This window comes from Mesocricetus auratus, unplaced genomic scaffold, assembly GCF_017639785.1.
Source record: "Mesocricetus auratus isolate SY011 unplaced genomic scaffold, BCM_Maur_2.0 Super-Scaffold_100003, whole genome shotgun sequence".
NCBI classification, from domain to species: domain Eukaryota; kingdom Metazoa; phylum Chordata; class Mammalia; order Rodentia; family Cricetidae; genus Mesocricetus; species Mesocricetus auratus.
This window is the reverse complement of record NW_024429188.1, coordinates 51,252,081-51,274,780: the sequence shown is the minus strand read 5'-3', so window position 1 is coordinate 51,274,780 and position 22,700 is coordinate 51,252,081.

The following is a 22,700-nucleotide window of genomic DNA, read 5'->3' as shown; positions in this document are numbered from 1 at the left end:
CTTCATGTGCCTATGGCACAAAGAGAGATGCTCTCTCAGCCTGGACTCTTAGGGGAGTGCCTTGACCCTACCAAGAGTGAAATGATAGACTCTAGACATCCCCTATGTGGAGGGATTTGGCAATAGGGTGGGAGGGAGGGTGGAAGGGGAGTGCGGGAGGAGGGGAGGGAGAGGGAACTGGGATTGACATGCGAAACAAGCTATTTAAAATTAAAATAAAAAATGATTAAAAAAAAATTTTCCAAAAAAAAAAAAAAAAAAAAGAGTCTTACCAGCAGTGAATGTGGTCAAGTTCCTCAATTTCTATGACAACACTTTTTCATTTTCATTTCTCTTATTACCATTGCATTGGATGTCAAGTGGTATCTCATTGTGGTTTTGATTTTCACGTCCTTGACAGTAAATGGCTTGCAGAAGCTTCTCATATATTTATCAGCTATTTGTTTATCTCTGAAGATATGTCTATTCAAATACTCTGTCCTTTTATTAACTGAATATTTGTCTTTTAAGTATTAGCATAGGATTTTATTTTATTTCCACCTACAAACTACTCATTCAAGTGTATGGTTTTCAAAGAAATGTGTCCCATCTTGAGATTGCATTTTCAAAGTTAAGGGACAAGATTTACTCATTTGAATGTGAATATGTGGTTTTCCCATGATTTTTAAATTTTTTATTAGTGTGTGTGTATGTATGTATGTATGTATGTATGTATGTATGTATGTATGTATATGAACACAATATGAGGAGGGTATGTGTGCCATGGAGTATTTGTGTACCAGAGGACAGCTCTGTGGGATCAGTTCTCTCCTCCCACCTTTACATGTTTTCCAAGGATCAAACTCAGATCACCAGGCTTGTATAACAAGCACCTTTACTTGCTGAGGCTTCTTGCTGGCATTGGGTATCTTCAGCATCCCTGAAGAAACTTATTTGATGTGTAGACAAGGATTTATTTCTGGGCTCTCTGCCCTATTTCACACTATTTTGATTACTGTGGCTTTGTGATATATTTTAAATCAGTTAAGTGTGAGATGTCCTCATGGAGGATGTCCTTCTGTATGCTGTGAATATATGTTTCTCTTATTGGTTGATGAATAAAACTATTTTGGCCAATGAACAGGCAGGATTTAACCACACAGGAAATCCAAACAGGGATAGAGAAAGGTAGTAGGTAGAGTTAAGGAGACACCGTGTAGCTACCAAGGAAGCAAAAGACACGGGCATCACCAGTAAGCCAAGACCATGTGGAGATACACAGATTAATATAAGTGCATTAATAATTAAGAGAGAGGTAGCCAATAAGAAGCCTGAGCCATCAGCCAAACAGTTTATAATTAATATAAGCCTATGTGTGTTTATTTGAGACTAAACAGCTGCAGGACAGAAACTTCTATCTACAATGTTCAAGTTCTTCTGAACTGTTTTAGTCATTTGAGATTCTGTATGAATTTTTTTAGAGATATGTCTATGTCTGGGAAATATCATAAGGATTTTGATAGGGATTGCATTGAAGCTGTGAAATCTGTGGATGTTTGGGAACAGTATAGACCGCTTAACAAAATTATTTCTTCCTCTTCATGAAAATGGAATGGGAAATGTTTATGCTTATTTATGTCTTCAGATTTCTTTCAAAGTATTTTTTTCAGTTTTCAATATACATGTCTTTCATTGAAGTGTGTATACATGTCAGTGGTAGGTTCCTGGTCCAGTTTGTATGAGGCTCTATTTTCAGTCTCCTACCTGAAGAAAAATTAAGTTGAATTTCAAAAGGACATGACTGGGGAAAAAGCTGGGGATGTAGCAGAGTTGGTAGATTGCTTGTCTAACATGCATAGAGCTCTATATTCCATCCTCTACAACAAATAAAGTAGGACTAGAAGTGCACACACACAATCCCAGCATTCAGGAAGATGAGACCAAAGGATTATGGGTTCAACAGCATCTTGAGCAACACAAAGAGCTTGAGGCCAGCTAGGGCTAGAAACACTATTGCTGCTGCCCTTGGTCCCTTACAAAAGAAAGAGAGGGGGAGGGAGGGGGAAGGAAGAAAGGAAGGAAGGAAGGAAGGAAGGAAGGAAGGAAGGAAGGAAGGCTTTGTTGTTGGAGACACACACTTCAGAAACAAGATTTAAGGAAATCAAGCTGAATCTGACATAGAAGCCTCCTCCTTGAGGACTAGCTCTCTCAATTTCAAAAGGAGTTATTCAAACTGCCATTTTAGAAAAACAGTCAATAGTCTTCTCCAGCTATAACACAACATGTCACAACAATGACTAGCATGGAAAGATATTCTAAAAGTGCAATAGTAGCATTTATATCCTAGGTGTAATAAACAACCACATGATTAGACTTAAGGTCCACTTGATAGGAGAGAATTCATGCTTGACACTGTAAAGTTAGGCAACTCCTTGGGGTTGGTGAAATTGTGGATCCTAAAGGAAGACCAGTTTCCTAAACCAGTATAATCTCTAACTGCAATCTAAATAGGTATCCTTATATTCACTCTCTTCAAAGAAGCTTCTTTTTGAAGCAGATGAGGATCATTACAGAAAGTTACAACTTGTCAAAGTAGAGATATCAACTCACTGTGAGGTGCCCACCCCAAATTAATACATTTACAACAAAATCACTATAGGGAACATTATGGAAGGTGGGAACATTATGGAAGGTGGGACAATTGTAAGAGACAGAGGACAAAAACAGCTACAGTGTGATAGTCTCCTCTGGAAAACAAACAAAAAAGAGGACAGTAAGTGTGATGGGCAAAGGAGAGGGTGGATCAGGAGGAGTTGGGGATGGATATGATCAAGATCCATTGTGTAAAATTTTCTAAGAATTAATAAACATAGATTTTTAAAGTTTGCTTCAATTTATGACTATTTTATTCTTTTTGATGTTATTCATAAAGAGTTGTTTTTCTTAATTTTCTTTGGGTTTATTCATTGTTAATATGTAGAAATATAACTGACAGTCTATTCTACACTAATCACTTTTATTAACATATATTATGCAAAATAATGGATTTCATTGACATTTCCACACGTATATATTGTAACTGGCTTTTGTGTGTTGATTTTGTGTTTTGTCCCTTTGTTAAATTAATTTATTAGAGCTAACAGATTTTCTTTTTGGTGTGGAATATTTAAATTTTTCTCCAGAGAAGAGTATGTCATCTATGTCATCTTCAAACACAGGTAGTTACCATCTGACTTTCAGTTCAATCCCAAGGATCTTCTTTTTCTTTTTCCTTTTTTTATTTAACTTTTTACACATGTTACTGTCAGTTCCCTCTCCCTTCCCCCCCCCTCCCCCAGTCCCCCAATCCCCCCTGCCCACCACCCTACTCCATCCCCTCTCTGCTCCCCAGGGAGAGTAAGGGCTTCCATGAGGGATTTTCAGAGTCTGCCAAGGAGCTTCTTTTAATTTTTTTCAATTAGTGATTGATGGACCAAGCCCATTATGGCTGCTACCACTCATGGCTGGTTGTCCTGGGTTCTATAAGAAAGCAGTCTGGGCAAAACAAGAGAAGCATGTCAGTAATCAGCACTCCTCCATGGCCTCTGCGTCAAGGCCTGTCTCCAGGTTCCTACTCTAAGTTCCTGACCTGGCTTTCCTCAGCGAGGAAGGGGAAATCAACCCTTTTCTCCCACAATTTACTTTTGGTCACAGCGTTTTAACACTGCAGTAGAAACCCAAGCTAATGCAGACATCCTAGATTTTACATATCATATACCTTATCATGTGACGCCAAAGCTGAAATCAAACTGGGGGATGGAAAAGTAAGAAGAGAGTGTAGTGAAAATATAATCAAAACCCAATATGTTTGAATGAAAATGGCACTATAAAACCATCACTGTGTATAATCAGTATATGCCAATAAGAGAACATGTAAAAGACAGCGGGGCCTTTGGAAAGAACAATATTTCCAGATGGGCGTGCCGGCACATACCAGTTACACAAACATCTGGGAAGTGGAGGAAGGAAGATAAGATGCTTGAGCTCATCCTGGTTAATAAAGGGCTCTGTCAAAACAAAGCAAAAGCAGCAATAAAACCAAACAACTAATAAACACAAAGAACATGTTTTCTACTGCAGAGCAGAAAGTTTTCCAGGAGAAAAACTGCTTTGGAGAGCAGTCAGTGGGATTGGGAAGACCCTCTTGAACAGATGAGTGCCAGTTCCTCTCACACTCAGGGATCTTAATTGTAAGAGAGCTGATAAAGTTTTGTTCACTCCCAGGGACACATTGCCCATTGGCTCTGTGCATGTGCAGATGCCTCTCCAACAGCAATCTTTTGTAGCTGTGTCTGTGAACCTCATAAAATTGCTTTTCCTGGCTTCTCCATTGTGCGCTATCATCGGCCTCTCATGCAGGATGCAGCGAGAATTTCCCCTTAACAAACGGATCCGTGCTTTCTACAGAGACAGGCCAGGGTCACGAGCCCTACTCCCACACTCAGCCTCTCGGTAATGATGTGCGCACACACCCTGTGACCCCACAGCAGATGCTGCTTTCAATTGCAATTTCCTGATAGATGTGGAGATCTGAAATGGAGTTGCAGTTCCTCTCGGTGACAGAGGAGGGGCTTGTGTTCTTCCACCAAGCTCTCCCCTTGTCTGCTCGGGAGCCTTCGGACACTCGGCCGGACAAGGACCTTCCATGGCCTCATTGTTGCAGCTGACTGAGCACACACCTGTGGATGTCTGGGGCAGGTTCCTCCACGAGTTAACTCCTAGGGGCCAGTCAGGCGACAAAAGTAAAACGTGTGTCAGGGACTGTCCTTCATAGAAGCATGTACTGTACCAGACCACACTGAGGGTTCTAGGAGGAGGCAATGTCCACAGACCTCTGACTGGAACACCGAGGCATGACTGAGACACTTGAGCTTGGATCTTAAAGGACAAGTGGGCCATGCCTCACATGCCCACGTGAACATACACGTGCTGATGAGCCAGCACTGACCCTGCCGACGACTTCCCCACTATTGTTTGACACTGGGTCTCTCTTTGAACCTGGAACTCTCCAGTTCAGATGGACAGCTGGACAGCGAGCCCCAGGGACGTCTTGAGCCTGCTTCCCCAGTGCAGAGGTCAAAGCTGCATTCAGCAGGCCCTGCTTTCATCAGGATGTGGGAGATTAAGTTCAGGTTCTCAGTCTTGTGCAGTAAGCGTTTTACCAACTGAGCCATGTCTCCAGACCCTCGCTGCCATTTCTTAAACCAAAATGCAGCAGTGGACAAGGTTCCACTTCTCATCAGTCGTGTCTTTCCTCAACTCTTTCTGCTGCTCCTCAACTGTTTCTTTGTCTTTTTCTTATTTCCTCTCCTTGTCCTCCCTACCCCCTCCTTTTCTCTGCCCCTCCCCTGTTTATCATCACTTCCCTTTTCACTTTACAGTCTCTCACCAGCCCCAAGCCTCCTCCAGGTATCCCCGAGGATTCTGCTCTACACCTCACGGCCCCAGGTACCTGTACTCAGCCTGGCATGGTGGCTTCCTGACTCATGTCTCCTCTTTCCTTACAACATTTCCTTGGTCCACTCAGAAAGTCCCCTCACTCTGACCCTGCACCCAAGAGTCCGGCATCTCCAAGCATTCAAAGATCAGTATGAAAGGGATCCTGTAGTCTTCCCTGCCCTTCTACACAGCAGCTGGTGCGGTACAGAGTCCCTCTAATTTCTCACTGTTGGTCTTAAGTCATTCTACGCTGCTCTCAAGCACAGCCACCATTCATTCCTGGTGCCCTTACAGAGCTGCCCAGATCAAGGTGTGGTGGCTCATACCTGTAATTCCAGAACTTGGGAAGGGGACAACGGAGGATCAGGTCTTCAAAGCCATCCCTGGCTACACACTGAATTCCAGTGGGATGCATGAGTCCCTGCCTCACAATTTAAATTAAAATAGGCTTTGATGGAGGGGTGGAAGGACAGTGGATCACACGAGATGTTAAAGTGAAATGCAGGAATATTGGGGGCAAAGGGGCAGAGCTGGGAAAATGGGAGTCAGGGATGTGGGTGTTCTGAGTGTCCAGATGATAGTCAACCAGAGCAAAGCCTGCATGAAAATGCTGGGAGGAAACCTGTGCTTTTTCAGCTAATTAGAACACACACACACACACACACACACACACACACACACACACGAAAATAAAGGAAAAGCATCCTGGTTAGAGTCACACAACCTTTGTCTCTGGTCGGCGGCAGGGACCCAAGGTCCCTAGGAAAACGCACAGAGTACCTTGCTCCCATCACACCGCTGACACCTAGGTGAAAGCACGTTTCCAGGGAACAAGGCTTGAGAAGGGTGGGCGTGTGCAGAGTGCCTTAACTGCAGCTGTGCCCCTGATACACACATCCCAGATGCCCTCATGATGACACCGTGGATCCTCCCAGCTCTGCTAGTAGCCTGAGGTTCCGTGCTGGGGATGTGATCCCCTCACTGTGGAATATTCCATGGCCCCACAGCACACTGCAGAAAGGCCATCAGAACCCTGGAAATCAGCATCACGTGTCCCCAGGCAAGGTGTCCCAGGGAAAACTCTCTGAAAATTATTTCCAGACACCGCTCAGGAAGGAGCCGGTTCACAGGGATCTCCAGGGAGTGGACAGGGAAGGTTCTCCCTTTCCTTTGCTTCCCACCTGCCTCTGAATGGCCATTATCTCCTTCTAGAATGCAGAGTCCCTGGGAAACTTCTCATCCTGCCTTTCAAGTCAGGCACTGTCTATAAAATCCAGCCATCCTTCTGTGCTCCCACGGTCACTCTTGGCCACGTGCCATTTTCTGGGTCTGCATTAAGCGCAAAGAAAGCTGTGTTCTGCCCTGCAGAGCCTTGTGACTGTAGGCGGGCCTCTCCCTCTTCGTGAATCTGTGAAATGAGGGGCAAGACCATGCTGGGCTCAACTGCAGGCTTGATGGGAGCCAAACTTCTGGGTGTTCAGGAACCCAGGAGTCCATGTGCTTCTGCTTCTTTTACAGCATGCATTGAACTCCGGTCTCTTCACTCCTGAGCCTCAGTTTCCTAGGGAACAGCATGACTGACAACTGAGGAGTCATGGAACTTTTGGGTGAGGGTCTTGACCCCCTCCCATGCCCGTGACTGTCTAAAACTCATACCAGAGCAGAGATCCCCAGCCGATACACAGAGCTTCTGTCATCCTCTGGATTTTTTTGGACGTGTCTTATGTTTCCATTCCCTCTGTGCTGGATGCTTTTGTGTCCAGGTAAGCCTCCAGGCCCCCTTCCTCTGGCCCTGTGGCCTGTGCTTACGGGCTTTTAATCAGCAAAGACTGTCAATTAGTGTAATTAATGTGTTCTCATCTTCAGTCTTGGCCTGTTTCATTTTCTATCCCCCCCCACACCTCGGTTCTCTTCTATTTTAACTTAGTGAGGAGAGCTCCTGTCTGCATCACCATAGCAACCAGAGTTGAGGGCCAATTAAGCCATGACTGAGCCATTAGACACCTAAGCTGATTAAAGAGTCCAAAATATTGGCGGAAAGGAGACAAACAAGACAGGTCCTTGCTGCAGAGATGTGAGTGGCACAGCCAGCTGAAAACCCTTTGCAACCTGGGCTCTAAGCAGCTGAGCTGTGGGCCCATGTGTCATCTCCATGGCCTGTGTCCCAGACCTCCAAGGAAGGAAAGGTCACCAGCATCTTCTGATCTCCGGGGAGCCATTCTGAATGCCTCCCTCTCAGCAGGCCCCAAGCAGCAACTGGAGTCTGCAGTGCTATAGGACATTCATGAGGACAGACTGGCGCAGTCAGTCACACAGTTCACCCTGAGCCCTAATTTCTTGGCACCTCCCTCACCTTCCCCATTACTCTGTGGAGTTTTCTCCAATGAAAGGGACCTTTTCCAACTTGCTGGTCCCAAACATGTCCCCTGTTGCTCTGGTCTGTGTTTGTGCATTTTAAATCCCACATGTATCAATTAGTGCAATTAAGACATTCAAATTATAATTGGACCCCCTTTCCTATGTGCCTAAGCCCCCCGCCCAAGTTTCCTGCTGCCTTTCATTTCATTTACTGAATAAAGCTCTTGCAGAATTGCCATAGCAACAGGCCACTGGGCAGATTAAGCCATTATGGGTCTGGACACTGACACTCAAAACTGATTATGGGTCTGGAAACTTGGATGGCTGAGCAAGAATCCTGGAATTTATACAAGTAGGCCCTTAGCTGCAGTGTGGGGGCAGCGCAACAGCCCAGGGCTTCGTTCAAACCCAACTCCTGATTTCATCTTGTCCCGTTTGCTTTGGTAGAGGTGAAGAATGAGACAACAGTAATTATAGGTGGGGTATCTGTTATTAAGATTGTCTGAATTAGGATGTCAGGTCACACTCTTAGAGTATCCCCTGCTAGGTGTCAACCTCAAACCTCTGAGCATGACCTCCCCTTTAGTATACCTAGTTCTCTTGGTGAAGGGGGAGATTACAGTAGCCTTATGTGGAACATACTGTTTGGTATGTATATTTGCCTTTGCCTCTATTTCCAGCTCTGGTGAACCTGCTACATCCACTGAACATCCCAAGTTCCCAGTAAGGTACCTAGCTCTTGTCCTTAAAAGATGGCCGAGCAGGGAAGATTCTGTAACTCTTCTAGAGGACTCGAATTTGGTTCTCAGAACCCACAATCTGTAGCTTACATCTGCCTGTAACTTCAGTGCCAGGGGATCCAACACCCTGTTATAGCCCCCGAAGGCAAATAATTAGGGCATACTTTCACACACAATACACACACACACACACACACACACACACACACACAGAGAGAGAGAGATAGAGAGACAGAGACAGAAACTGAGAGAGACAGAGAGAGAGAGAGAGAGAGAGAGAGAGAGAGAGAGAGAGAGAGAGATTTATAAAGAATATACCTGGCTCTTATAAGGGGTTCCTAGTGCTTGGTCCCAACATTCATAACAGAGGGTTCTACTAATGAAAGAACAGAACTGCCACCTGGATCATGAATTAGTTACAATTTCCTAATATTGTGGCTTCTTATATTTGGTTTAAGGTTCCTGTTTACAGTCTAGCTGGCCTGGCTCTAGTAATGCCAGTTTGAGTACCCGAAGTATGGCCCAGGAAGTGGTCATAAAAATTCAAGTGTGTGAGATTATTCTTTTCAGTAAGAGCTCCCCCCTCCCTTAATACTCTCTACTCATAGGCTCCAGTTATTTGCACTAAGAGCAGAGCTCCTAGCCCCAGCAGAATTGTCATGGCAACCAAAAGCCAGAGTAGGAGATTGCTGCTGTCACTGAACATCAAAGCTTATTGAAGTGTATGTGGCAAAGGGCTTCACTTTCTAAAGGAAAATAACTCCCAGCTGGAGAGGAGTAGTCCATTGACCCTGCCTCAATGCTCCACGAAACACCCCACCCTGTCATCCATGTCTGCATTTTGAGAAGATGCAGAGCATATTCTCTTCTCTGTGAGCCAATGCCTATGTTGGCAACAAAATATTTGTTTGTCCCCAAACTCTCCTCCCCAAACATCACTTAAGAAATATATGAGGGTACCTATTCTATTAACGTGCATGTCCATGACTGCACACTTTTTCTGACAAGTCAACTCATTCCACTCATGTACATTGCAGTCCACACCTCATTTCTTCTCCACAAAGTTTCTACTACTTGGTTGGTCACATCCTTGTGGTAATATGCAAGTAAAGGAAACGTCCCATGTACCTATCTACATCTACGTAAATGCTCTGTTTGTCCTTTCATCACTTTGGATAACTGTCCACACTACTGTCAAAAGCCAGCCTTGTATTTGAACAGTTGATTCCAAGCCTTTCTATCCACTCAGTGCACAGTCCTAGCAATAATCCTGATGCTGTCTTCCACAGACTTACTCTTCTCTGCTGAGTGATTCCCACTGGCACACAAACCTACAAAGTATCACACATTAAAATAAAGCAAAACCAAAATACAGTGTTGCCTTTAAAAGTATGTCTAGTATACAAACATGGTGTGTACTCATTCATACGTGGATATTAGACATAGAGCAAAGGATAACCAACCTACAACCCCAGAGAAGCTAGGGAACAAGGAAGACCCTAAGAGAGACATACATGGACCCTCCCAAGAAGGGAAAAGATCTTTTGAGTAAATTGGGAGCATGGGGGAGGGGTAGGAGAGAGAAGAGTGGAGAAGGGGAGGGGAGGAGAACACGAGGAATCAGGAAGGTCGAGTTGGGGGAAGAAAAGAGAAGGAGAGCAAGGAAAGAGATACCTTAATAGAGGGAGCCATTGTGGGTTTAACGAGAAACCTGGAACTAGGAAAATTCCCAGGAATCCACAAGGATGACCCCAAGCAAGAACCTAAGCAATATTGGAGAGGCTACCTTGAATACCCTTCCACTGTAATGAGATTGATGACTGCCTTAAATGCCATCCTAGAGCCTCCACCCAGAAGCAGAAGCAGAGATTCATAGCTAAGCACTCTGTTGAAGTCCTGGAATCCAGTTGTAGAGAGGGAGGAACAAAGGGGTCAAGACCATGTTGGGGAAGCACACAGAAACAGCTGACCTGAGCAAGTGGGAGCTCATGGACTCCAGATTGTCAGCAGGGGAACTGGCATAAGACTGAACGAGGCCCCGTTATCGTGGGTGTCAGTTGGGGAGCTTGGGCAGTCTATGGGGCCACTGACAGTGGAACCAGTATTTAGTCCTAGTGCAGGAATGGGCTTTGGAGGCCATTTCCTATGGAGGGATACTCTCTCAGCCTAGAAACATGGGGGGAGGGCCTAGGCACTGCCAAATATGATATGACAGACTTTGATGATCCCCCATGGGAGGCCTCACCCTCTCTGAGGAGTGGATGGGGGTGGGATGGGGAGAAGGTCAGGGGAATGGGAGGACAGGAGGGAGAGGGAACTGAGATTAGTATGTAAAATAAGATTGTTTCTAATTTAAATAAAAAAGAAAAGAATATGTCTAGTATATCATCTCTTCTCTGTTCTTATACCAAAGAATGTCAAAGGTTGTTGTATATATTTTATTTTTCTTATTTTTTATTCCCAGTTTTTCTTGAAACCACCCCAAGCAAACTTTTCACATCTTTAGACAACAGCCTATTGAACTTATTCATGCACATTAATATAATGGTTTTATTAATTCTTTGACCATTACATACATACATACAATGTATTTTGATTATATTCACCCCACTGCTTCCCATAACTCCTCCCAGTATGCCCTCATCTCCATCCCACCCCAGGAGACAAATAACTTAAAATTTTTTAATTAAATTTTTTCATTTTACATACCGACCTGTTTCCCCTCCCTCTTCTCCTTCCAATCCCTCCTGTCATGTCTCATCTACCTGTCCCCATCCACTCCTCATCTGCCTCCATTCAGAAAGGGTAAGACCTCCCATGGGTGTCAACAAAACATGGCATATCAAGTTGAGGCAGCACCAAGCTCCTCTCCCTGCATTAGGTTGAGTGAGGCAACCCAGTTTGGGGACTGAGTTCCCAAAAGCCAACTCAATTACTAGGGACAGGTGCTGATACCATTGTTGAGAGTTCCACAAACAGAAGAGATTGTACTAGCCAGGGGTGGGGTCATGAACATGACAGGGGAGCCCACAGAGACAGATGACTTGAGCTCCTGGGAACTTATTGACTTTGAGCTGACAGCTAAGGAGGCTGCATTGGAACGACCTAGGCCCTCTGCATGTGTGAGACAAACAACTTATGGAAGGAAAAATGTATATTGAGTCTCCGTTTCACTAATTTTAGTCAATGTTTGCCTGGCTTATTTGCTTTCAGGCTGTGATGAAGCAGATCACTCCAGCTAGAAGCATACAGTAGAGGAAAACTGCTCACATCATGGTGGACAGAAAGAAGAGATAGGGTCGAAGGGAATAAGGAAATAAGGACACACTCTTCAAAGGCATGCCCTCACTGACTACTTCCAGGGTTCAGCATCTAATAGTCCCTCCACATATGAACTGTATTGATGAAGTGCCCTCCTCTCAGCAGACCCACCAGTTAGTGAACAAGTCTTTAATACTGAGCCTTTTGGGTAGATTCTTCATATTCAATTGACAACAGCCTCTGTCTTCTAACACTGGCCCCTCATGTTTCTTTTGTGTGACACGACTTCAAGTGGGCTCTAATAATGATACCATATTACATGCTGATGAACTGAAAAACTATGTAAGAAAATGGGCGATAGGGAAATTTTTTTCTAGTTACTAAATCAATCCATTTGATGTGCATCCAAATGTACAACAACTTTAATCATTTATGAATGAAAGATTTTAAAGATTAACAACTAAAAATTCAACAACTAACAACTAACAAACTTTCCTTGACTGTCACACACACACACACACACAGAGAGAGAGAGAGAGAGAGAGAGAGAGAGAGAGAGAGAGAGAGAGAGAGAGAGAGAGAGAGAGAGCATTCTAAGGAAGGGAAAGGCAAGACAGGTTTTATCTATATTCATGAGTTTCATCAAATCTACCCAGTGATGAAGAAGAAGGAGAACTCCTTTTAAAAAACGAGTATGTCATTAAATAAAGCATTGCCCATGCTAATTTTACTAAGAGCACCAGACTGGAGATATGCTTTCTTTTTTTCTTTTTGTTTTGTTGTTTGTTTGCTTGCTTGCTCACTTGCTTTGCTCTTAGAGACAGGGTTTCTCTGTGTAGCTCTGACTGTCCTGGAGCTAACCTTCACCAGGCTACTCATCTGTGATCCATACAATTTTCGGAGTTGCTCAGACCACGGTATGTTACACCTAAACTGGACAGCCTAGTATGGGATGTCTCAGCCAGATGCCAGGTTTGTGCTCAAGTGAATCTAAACCAGAGAGCCCTTACCCAGGCAGGAGTCCAAATAAGAGACCAACAGGCCCACAAACTCTGGGAAAACTGACTTCACCAAGACCTGGCCTGCATGGGAGGATAAAAGTACTTGCTAGTTTTTATAGACACCCTTTTCGGGGGGGGGGGTTGAAATGTTTCCCAACTGGACAGAAACTGCTCAACTAGGAGCTAAAAAGATCCTCCAGAAACTGGTCCCCTGATTTGGCCTCCCCGCCCAACAATGGAGCCAAACAGTGGCCTGGCTTTCAGAGACAAAACCTCTCAATTAATAGCTTAAGCTTTATTCATAGATTATAACCTTCCTTGTGCTGTTGTGAGGGTCCAGCATTGATAGTGTAATAGAAAACAGAGGCCTCAAGCCAGACCATTGGCTCTTTACAATGAACACTTGTAAGTACAGATATATGGACAAAGAGGTTTATCTCGTGACTCAGTAGGTTACACTGCATCTTCTGTGATGAGATTTTTTTTCACTTTTTTTCTCCTAAATTTTGTTTTATTTCACGGTGGCTGTGTAGGGGCAGAGGGCAGAGGGCAGATGCGAAGAGACAAGGAAATAAATGGGATCAAGATATATGATGTAAAAGACACAGAATAAATAAAAAAGAAAGAAAAAACAAAACAAAAGCAAACAAACAAAAACCCTTCATCGTACATATAGACCCCAGAGTTCTGTTCTGGTGAAAAGAATAAGCAGGGCATTAAAAGAAACTCTAACAAAGCTCCCATTAGAGTCCAGCAAAGGATGGATAGGCCTCCTTCCTTTGCTGTGGTCCGCTGCACCGCATATAGTGAGGGATTTATCCCCTATGAGATTATGTTTGGAAGATCTCCCCACTGCTTCCCCGGCTCAGAGACCAGCAGTTGGCAGAACTCCCTAACCAATGGTTCTCAAGTCACTAGAGGCACTCCCGTTCTCCATAAAAGTTAATTCACTGGACTGTCCCAGAGACACAGCCGACCCCGGAGTCCCCCACCAGTTTCCCCTTGTTCCAGTGCAGTGATTCTGTCTGGGTCAGACAGGGAGCCAAAGGGGCACTGAAGTCAGCCTGCAAAGGACCCCACAAGGTGAGTTTCTGTACACCGTGGATCCACCACACCCAGGTCAAGAGAGCAGAAGCCACAGATGCTGCTGCCGAATGGACTGTCTCCAGAGTATGCACCATGGAAATCAAGGGTTCATTGGGCCCCTCTACCTCCTCCTGACTCTTGTGTTTTGCACTCTGGGTATAAATACAGGGTCATGGTCCAGCCTCCACTGTCCTCAGGCCTGGACTGGAAACTGAGGAAGACAGACAGATACAGGGAAGGTATTAGCTAATGTGACCACAGACCAGCAACCCAAATTCTGTCTTAACCTTTACTTACTGATATGTCTGGTTATATATAAGTAATATATATATATATATGTGTGTGTATTTATACACAATTCATATATTTATAAAATATAACAATACACATACTGTGAGCCCATTGACTGACAAAACTCACTTTGACTGGGGGAAGTCCAAATTAATGTTAAAGGATTTACAAGGGGCTGAAACTTGTCTAATATACAAATCCTTTAACCTAGGCACTTTCCCTTCTTCTGATGCCTGCTGTTCTGCCTCATGGGTTAATTAATCTGGATAGCAGCAATATTACCAAGCCCCTGGGACTTCTTGGTAGGCATGTATCAATGGTTTGACTAAATGGTCTCTTCTGATGCTTTTCAAACTAAGTAGACAGGTTGATCAGGACCTCAAGGTATTAAAACAACAGCTAGATTCCCTTGCAAAAAGCACCCCACAAAATTGAGGAGGCTTAGACTTCTCATAAGATATACTATGTCTGGCTTTGGGAAAGACCTGTTATTTCTATGCTAATTGATCAGGAGTAATTTAAAAAATCTTGCCATGGCTGGAAAAAAACTAAAAAAGAGAGACTAAGACATAAATTAGATAATTGATACCAGTCTCTGTGCTCTTGGTCCCCCTGGCTATAAGCACTGATTGTGCCTTTAATTATCAATTCTGGTAGAATTAATGGTGAGCCCCTGCATCTTAAGCTACATGGCCAGTTATATAAGTGTTCAGTAAAATTAATGGTCCTTAGGACCAACTACACCTCTTTCGAGAAGAATGAGTCCACAATTTGACTCATTCACTAAGACTAGTGAGCAATGTAACAGGGGCCCAGATCTTAGTACGCCCTGAGACCTTAGCACTGACTCCATGATGGAAGTACCATTCAGGCTTTAAAACTCAGCACATAGACAGTACCACCCACAAAAATGAAAATAAAGACCTAACCCATCAAAGCCCATAGTTCTGGGAAAGTCTCTAAATATGCTAACTTTGCTTTTGGACTTCTGTAGTTCTCCTTCTGGATAACTGTTCTTGTTAACTGAAGTATTTCAAGCCAGACATGTTTTCTTTGTGCTTAAAGGCTCACCCTGATAAAGGCTCAGTGTTCCAGTGGGGTCCCACCCACCCAGTGTAGTGGACACAGGGTTAATAAGGACTTTCTATTGGCTTAAGTCTGAGTCTGAACAGTCTTCTCTGGTGAACATCCCACAACAATATCAATTAATGCAATACAAGAGTAACACTTTAGCCAGGTGTGGTGGCGCACGCCTTTAATCCTAGCACTCAGGAGGCAGAGGCAGGTGAATCTCTGCAAGTTCTATGCCATCCTGGTCTACAGAGTGAGTTTCAGGACAGCCAGGGCTACACAGGGAAACTTTGCCTCTAAAAACCAAGAGCCAAAACCAAAACCAAAATAACATTTAACAAATTAGTAATAGGAGGAAACTACTTAGGCATAATAAAAATATATATGAGAAGCCCGTGACCACAGTTTTAACCAGTAATGAAAGGCTGAACAACTTATTTCTAAAATCAGGGACAAGCAAGGGATGCCTATTTTCATTTCTATTCAACTTTTTGTTAGAAGCACTAATTAAGCAAGCAAAGGAAATAGAAAGGAAGAAGTAAAATTATCTGTGTTTATAGGATGCAATGTTATATATAGCCACAACACTAAGTATTTAGAAAACTAAGCTGCAAAATTTCAGGTCACAAAATCAACATCTAAAGTCAGTTCTACTTCAATCCACCATCAATAAACAATCTGAAACCAATTCCATTTACAATAGCCAAAAAGGAATAGACTGCTTAAGAATAATTGAACCAAGGAGGCCGCTATAATCTGGATGTTCATATTACTCAAATTCATGTATTGAAACCTAACCATCTATGTGATGAGAGAGAAATGACTATTTCATGGAGAATGATGCAATTACATCATATAGATGCAGTCCTTATGGTGCTGGCATAAATATAGAATATAGTCCACTGGAACTGAGTAGATAGTCAGGAATTGAACTCCCACAGATTATGAGTGTAGGGAAAAGGGTCCAGCCGAAGAAACACATCTTGAGCAGAGCCAAAGAAACACACTTTGACCCTGCAACCAGAACCAAGGAAATGTACCCTGACCCTGAAACCAGTGCCAAAGAAACACACTTTGTTCCTGGAATCAGAGCCAGTGAAAGAAATGCACCCTGGCCCTAAAACTAGAGCCAAAAGGCTAAAAAGGACCAGAGAAAGAAACACACTTTGGCCCTGAAACCAGAGCCAAATCTGACCCAAATAACCAATCCTTGGGTAGGAGCTCTAGCCAATCTGAGCTCAGCATTGAAATCTGACCAATCCCTACCCTGGAAAAACTTCCCTCGCTCCCAAGAATCCCTATATAAACCCTGTGTATGTTCATTCAGCTTGGCTGGTCCAGCTTCTTCCTTCTAATAAATCCCTTCAACAAGCTTTGGGTGAAGATCTTCTTTTGCAGCGGAGTGGAGGTAACACTGGGCAGAGCTGAGTGAGCAGGGCTGTAACACTTCTGCCAGGGAAACCTTCCCTTGGCAGAGCTGAGTTTTTACACTCTGGTCTCCACTCTTCTGGGCAAGCATCCCCAGCTGGAAGACCCTTTGCTGCCAGAGCAGAGCGAATACACTGGGGAAGCCTTTCCCTGAGGCAGGGCTGTAAGCTGCTATGCTTACTACAACCTGTGGTGGTCCTTGGCTCCCGAGCTCCTGGATACCTTTCCAACTGAGCTGTGTAACACTCGGTAACACTCGGTATTCTGTGACTCCCGAGTGCCAGAATACCTGTCCCATCTGATCCATCGAAATGCTTACAATGAGGATCATTGTAAAATGATCTTTTCAACAAATATACTTGAAAAATTGGTTATCTGTACATGAAAAATTAAAATTGGATCCTTATGTTATATTGCATGCTGATATTAACTCAAAATTGATGAAGTACATAAACACACAATCCAGGATATAAAACTTTAAAAATAAAACACAGGAAGATTCGTAATATCCAACTTGGCAATGAATTCAAGGATTTGAAACACAGACCAAAAACATAAATTGGGCTACATGAAAAATTAAAAAATATGAGTGCTGCCAATGCTCCCACGGAGAAGAAGAGTTTAATGTCAAATTTGAAATATTTAAGGTGATCAGAAAACTATTTCAGCAACATAGACAACTGGGTGTGTTGTTGTGGCAATAGTAATATTGATGAAACATATCCTCTGATATTCCACCCGATACATTTCCATCAAAATATGCACTGACTAGTTTTTGCCTCTTAAAGTCACAGTTATTATTAATGGCAATCTACATACTCTTGGACTTTTTGATACTTCAAAGATGTGGGGTAGCTGGGCAGTGGTGGTGCACCCCTTTGATCCCAGAACTTGGAAGTCAGATGCAGACAGATTTCTGTGAGATTGATAACAGCCTGGTCTACAGAGTTCCAGGACAGACTCCAAAGCTACACAGAGAAACCCTGTCTTTAGAAACAAACAAACAAAAAAGATGTTGGGTGGAAGGGCCAGCCAAAACAACCTACCCTGACGCTCAAATGAAAGCCACTGAAAGAAACTTGTAGCCCTGAAACCAGAGTCAGTGAAAGAAACCCATCCTGGCCCTGAAAACAGAGACGGTCAAAGAAACCCATACTGTGTCTAAAACCTGAGATACTGAAAGAAACACTTTAGTCCTGAAACCAGAACTTAAGAAACACACTTTGGCCCTAGAGCCAGAGCCAGTAAGAGAAATATGTCTTAGCCTTGAAACTAGAGCCAAGAGGGCCAGTGAAAGAAATACAGTTTGTCCCTGAAACCAAATCCAACTCTGCTACTAACCAATGACTAAGCAGGAAAACTAACCAATCCCTGGAAAAATTCCATCCCAGAAAAGCTCTATGTAAGTCCCCTACCTGTTCAGTTAGCAGCTTTCCCTCCCTGGCAGAGGCAGCCACTCTCCTGGACTCTGCCCTTCCCTGCTCTGCCCATGAAAAAAGTAAATTTCTGTACTTTGTGAATAAGCTGGTTTGTAGAATTTTGCTTTAGTAAATGACCAAACACATGATAAAATTTATAGGCACAGATTGTTCATACTTGTCTTTTATTATTATTTTAGGACAAGTAGTAATGTTTCCTGTTTCGTTGCTGATCTGCACAGAGCTCTCTCCTCGTCCTTTCTCACTTTCTCCCTCTCGCCCTGCCACTTACCCCAGAGCAGTTGTTCTCAACCTGAAAGCCATGACCCCCTTTATAGATATCCTGCATATCAGATATTATTACATCACGATTCATAACAGTAGAACAATTATAGTTATGAAGTAACAATGAAAATAACGTTATGGTTGGGCGGTCACCACAACATGAGAAACTGTGTTCAATGGTTACAGCATCAGGACGGTTAAGAACCACTTCCCTAGAGCTTACCAACTTCATTGATCTATTGAATGAACCATCTTTTGTTTTGATTTTACTCTGTAGATTTCTTATTTTAATCTTACTGATTTCTGTTGCATTTTTATCATTTTCTTTCTTCCGCTTTATGTCTTATTTGTTCTTCTTAATTTAATTTCCTGAGGCAAAAACCTAGTTACTGGTTTTTAGATCTCTTTTCTTCTAGTATATTACACTTAATTCTTGATATTTCTCTAAGCACTTCATTAAGCTGTAAATCACAGATTTCGATATATTACATTTTACTTTTCATTTAGTTGAAAAATGTTCTCTGCTTTCCCTGGAGACTTTTTTCACACATAAGTTTTGTTTAAATTCCAAATATGTGCTGGATTTCCAGCTGTCTCTGTTGTTGACTCTGGTTTGATTGTGCGCGCATGAGAATTTACTTCAGATGATCTTCATTCTTTTTAATTGGTTAAGATTGGTCTTTTGATTGAGTATATGGCCTATTTTGTGACTATTTTATATGCAATTGAAAAGCATATATAATCTTCTGTCGCTGGGAAGGTATTCTATAAAGGTCACTTGTGTTTCATTGGTTTTACTTTTGAAAGATAATTTTACTGGTTAGCATGATATAATAAGTTGTAAGTTTTTTAAATACTTAAAATATGTAGCCTTAATTTTGAAGTTTTCTAAAATGAAATTTCCCATCCTTTTTCTACCTCTTTCTCTGTAGGCAGTGTGCTCCCAATTCTGACAAATTGCAAGAATCTCTTTTTGCCATTGGTTTCTTAGCAGTACCAACATTCTGTGCCCAGGTGCATATGTAGTTGCTCCTCAATGTATGGTGAGGTCTTATGGTTTGAATGGGAAATATTCCCCAAAGGCTTGTGCATTTGAATGCTTTGTCTCCAGCTGGTAGGACTGTTTTGGGAGGCCATGGGACCCTTTTGAACACAAAGCCTTGCTAGCAGACATGGAGCCATAAGAGTTCAGCACCACTATGCCCATCTTGAATTCCCTGTTTCCCGGTCAGTGGCATATAACAAGCCACGCCACCAAATGTTACTACACTGGGTGCTTCTCCAGGTGCCATGCCTTCTTGTTGTAATGGGGTAAAGGTGCTTTCATCAGCTATAATGGTCACAGCAATGAGGAAAGAAATAAATACATAATAAGCTTATTTTAAGTTGAAGGTGTCATGAACTGAAGATACATTGAGTAATATATATAAACTACAAAACATCACAGCTTAGCTTAGACTATCTTAAACATGATCAGAACACTCACCGTAGTCTACACTTTGGTAACATTCTCTAACTCATCTATTTGATAATAAAGTATTAAATACTTCATGTAATTGATTAAATACTACACCAAAATTAAAATGCATAATGGTTGCATGAGTAAACTATTGTAAAATACAAAAATAATAAGTTTAATCATTGTACATCACAGGAGAAATTTTATTGTTTTGCTTTTATTGAATTTACCCTGTTTGGTGTTCTCTGAAATCCTTGAGTCTGCAGTATTTACTGGTCATATTGAAGACTTCTCAGGCATTATTTCTTCAGATTTGTCCCTCTCTGTTCTCTTCTACCATTTTGGTGACATGTATATTAGACCAGTTGTTATTGTCTTATATCACTTGCGTATTCTGCACACCAGTCCTTTTTTTCTCTTAGTATTCCAGTCCAGCTGTTTTTAGTGACAACTTGAAGGTTAATGATTCTTTGCTCAGCTTCAGCGAATCTGTTGGTGACCCAAACAGAGGTAATCGAATGTTCTGTGATTTTTATTTAGGTTATTTTCATCTTTTCTCATTATTGTATGTGTAAGGTGTACGATGTGGTCTGAATATGGAGATACATCATGAAATGACTGCTATAGTTGTGTTAAAATGTCTACTGGGTTCTTTCAGTTTCTTACAGTTTCCACTTTTCTGCCGAAAGTACTAATATAATTTTGTATGTCTCTGCCTTTGTCCATTAGAGCTTTAAAAAGGGGTTCAGCCTTGAAATAATTGACACTTTCATGCAGAAATTATGTTGGAAGGTGGCATCCTGTGCATTGTAAGATATTTAGCACCATCTCTGATCTCTACTCTAGATGCCAGTAGCACCTTTTCTGTTAAGATACAGATAAGCACCTCCAGATGTTGCCTATTGTTCTCTGTGCAAAAAATTACCTACTTTTGAGAACCAGTACTTAAACATGTTAATCATAGTTGTTTTAAATTCTCTTTATGATAGTTTCAACAGCTATGTGATACACGAATTTGCTTCACATGATTTCTTTGTCTCTTCCTACTGTGTATTTTTTATTTTTTTGTGTGCTACATTATTATTGGTGAAAGATGACCATGCATAGGGTTATTTATAGGAGTATCAATTTTTATGCTTAGATATTAAGCGTGATTTTCTTTCTACTGGGCCTTTACTGTGGGGGTTTGTGTTGATCTAGTCAGGAATTGGACTAGGTTTGAAATTTGCTTAGTTGCTATAGTTGCTATGGTTACCAGAGTTAGAATTTGTTGCTATGGTTATCAGAGTTAGAATTTGTTGTTGCCATGGGCACCAGAGATTTCAAAATCCTCTAGTGATACCTTGTTTTTGTTTCTCCACTTGGCTCTGGATCTTTCTTCTGTCTTGCTCCCCATGGAGTCACTCTCTTGCCATTCTTCCAGCTGTACTACACTATATTTGTTCAAGGTTTGTTAGCCTGGTTGGCAGGGGTGGGGGGACAAAATTGGGCATTCCCTGATGTTCTTTTTAAGCCTCAATCTTGGACAAATATTTTTTATTTAAACTAGGAACAAGCCTGTTTCATATGTAAATCCCCTCTCCATCTCCCTCCCCACCTCCCCTGCCCCCCACCGGTCCCCCATCCCATCTTTCCTCCATTCTCCAGGGAGGGTGAGGCCCTCCATGGGGGAATCCTCAAAGTCTGTCATATCATCCAGGGCAGGGTCCAGGCCCTCCCCGACATGTCCAGGCCAATAGAGCGTTCCACCATGTAGAATGGGCTCCCAAAGTCCATTGGTACGCCAGGGATAAATACTGATCTACTACCAGAGGCCCCATAGATTGCAGAGGCCTCCTCACTAACACGCAAATTTAGGGGGTCTGCATCAGTCCCATGCTGGACTCTCAGCCATCAGTCTGGGGTCCATGAGCTCCCCCATGTTCAGGTCAGCTGTTTCTGTGGGTTTCACCAGGCTGGTCTTGACCCCTTTGTTCGTCATTTCTCTGTCTCTGCAACTGGGTTCCAGGAGTTCAGTTCAGTGTTTAGCTGTGAGTGTTGGCCAAATATTTTAAACTTGGGTTGTGGGGTTTATTATTCGCAGCATTACTGGAGAAGCATCTAAGAAGATGAGTATGGATGCGGTTTTCACAATGTTCTCTCACATAACTGTACTCAGATTCCTTCAGATAGTTCTTCCTGATAGTCGTATAGTGCAGATGTAGTGTGCATATCAGACTAGGTGGACAGTGGCTGTTGCTCTTTTCTTCCAGCCAGTAAGAGGCTATCTAGGGATCTTTTGGTCTTCCTGGTATATTCTAAGTAAAAACCCACAAAGATGGGGCAACTTGTTCATGCCTGAGAACTGGCCTTATGTGCTCATACTTGCTGGCATTTGACTTTTTGCAGCTGAGTAAATATTTTTCTTTTGACTTTCTTTTCTATTTCTTTTATGATGCTGGGGGAATCAAACTTAAGTTTTGCACATGTTAGGCAAACTCTTTACTACTGAGCTACATTCCCAGACCCAATATTTCTAATTTAATCTGCCTACAGTTTCTGTTCTTCAGCAGCATGTGTGTGGAGTAGACAGTAATCTGGCCTCATCTAAAACAATTTCACAGAAGTAGCAATAATTAGGTGTGTGCAAATATCTGGGCATCAAGGCCCTGCCAATTCACACAGAAAATGAAGCATCACACTATAGAGCCCTATGTCTGTCTTCCTTATTGCATTGCTCCAAATGAGAAACAATACCATTTTGTATCTTTCTGAAAATGTAACATGTCTTTTGCTTCCCCTCTGGGCATTTTTAATGTTTTCTTCTCATCAGTTTTTAACAATATGGTTGTTCCTTACTTTTTTA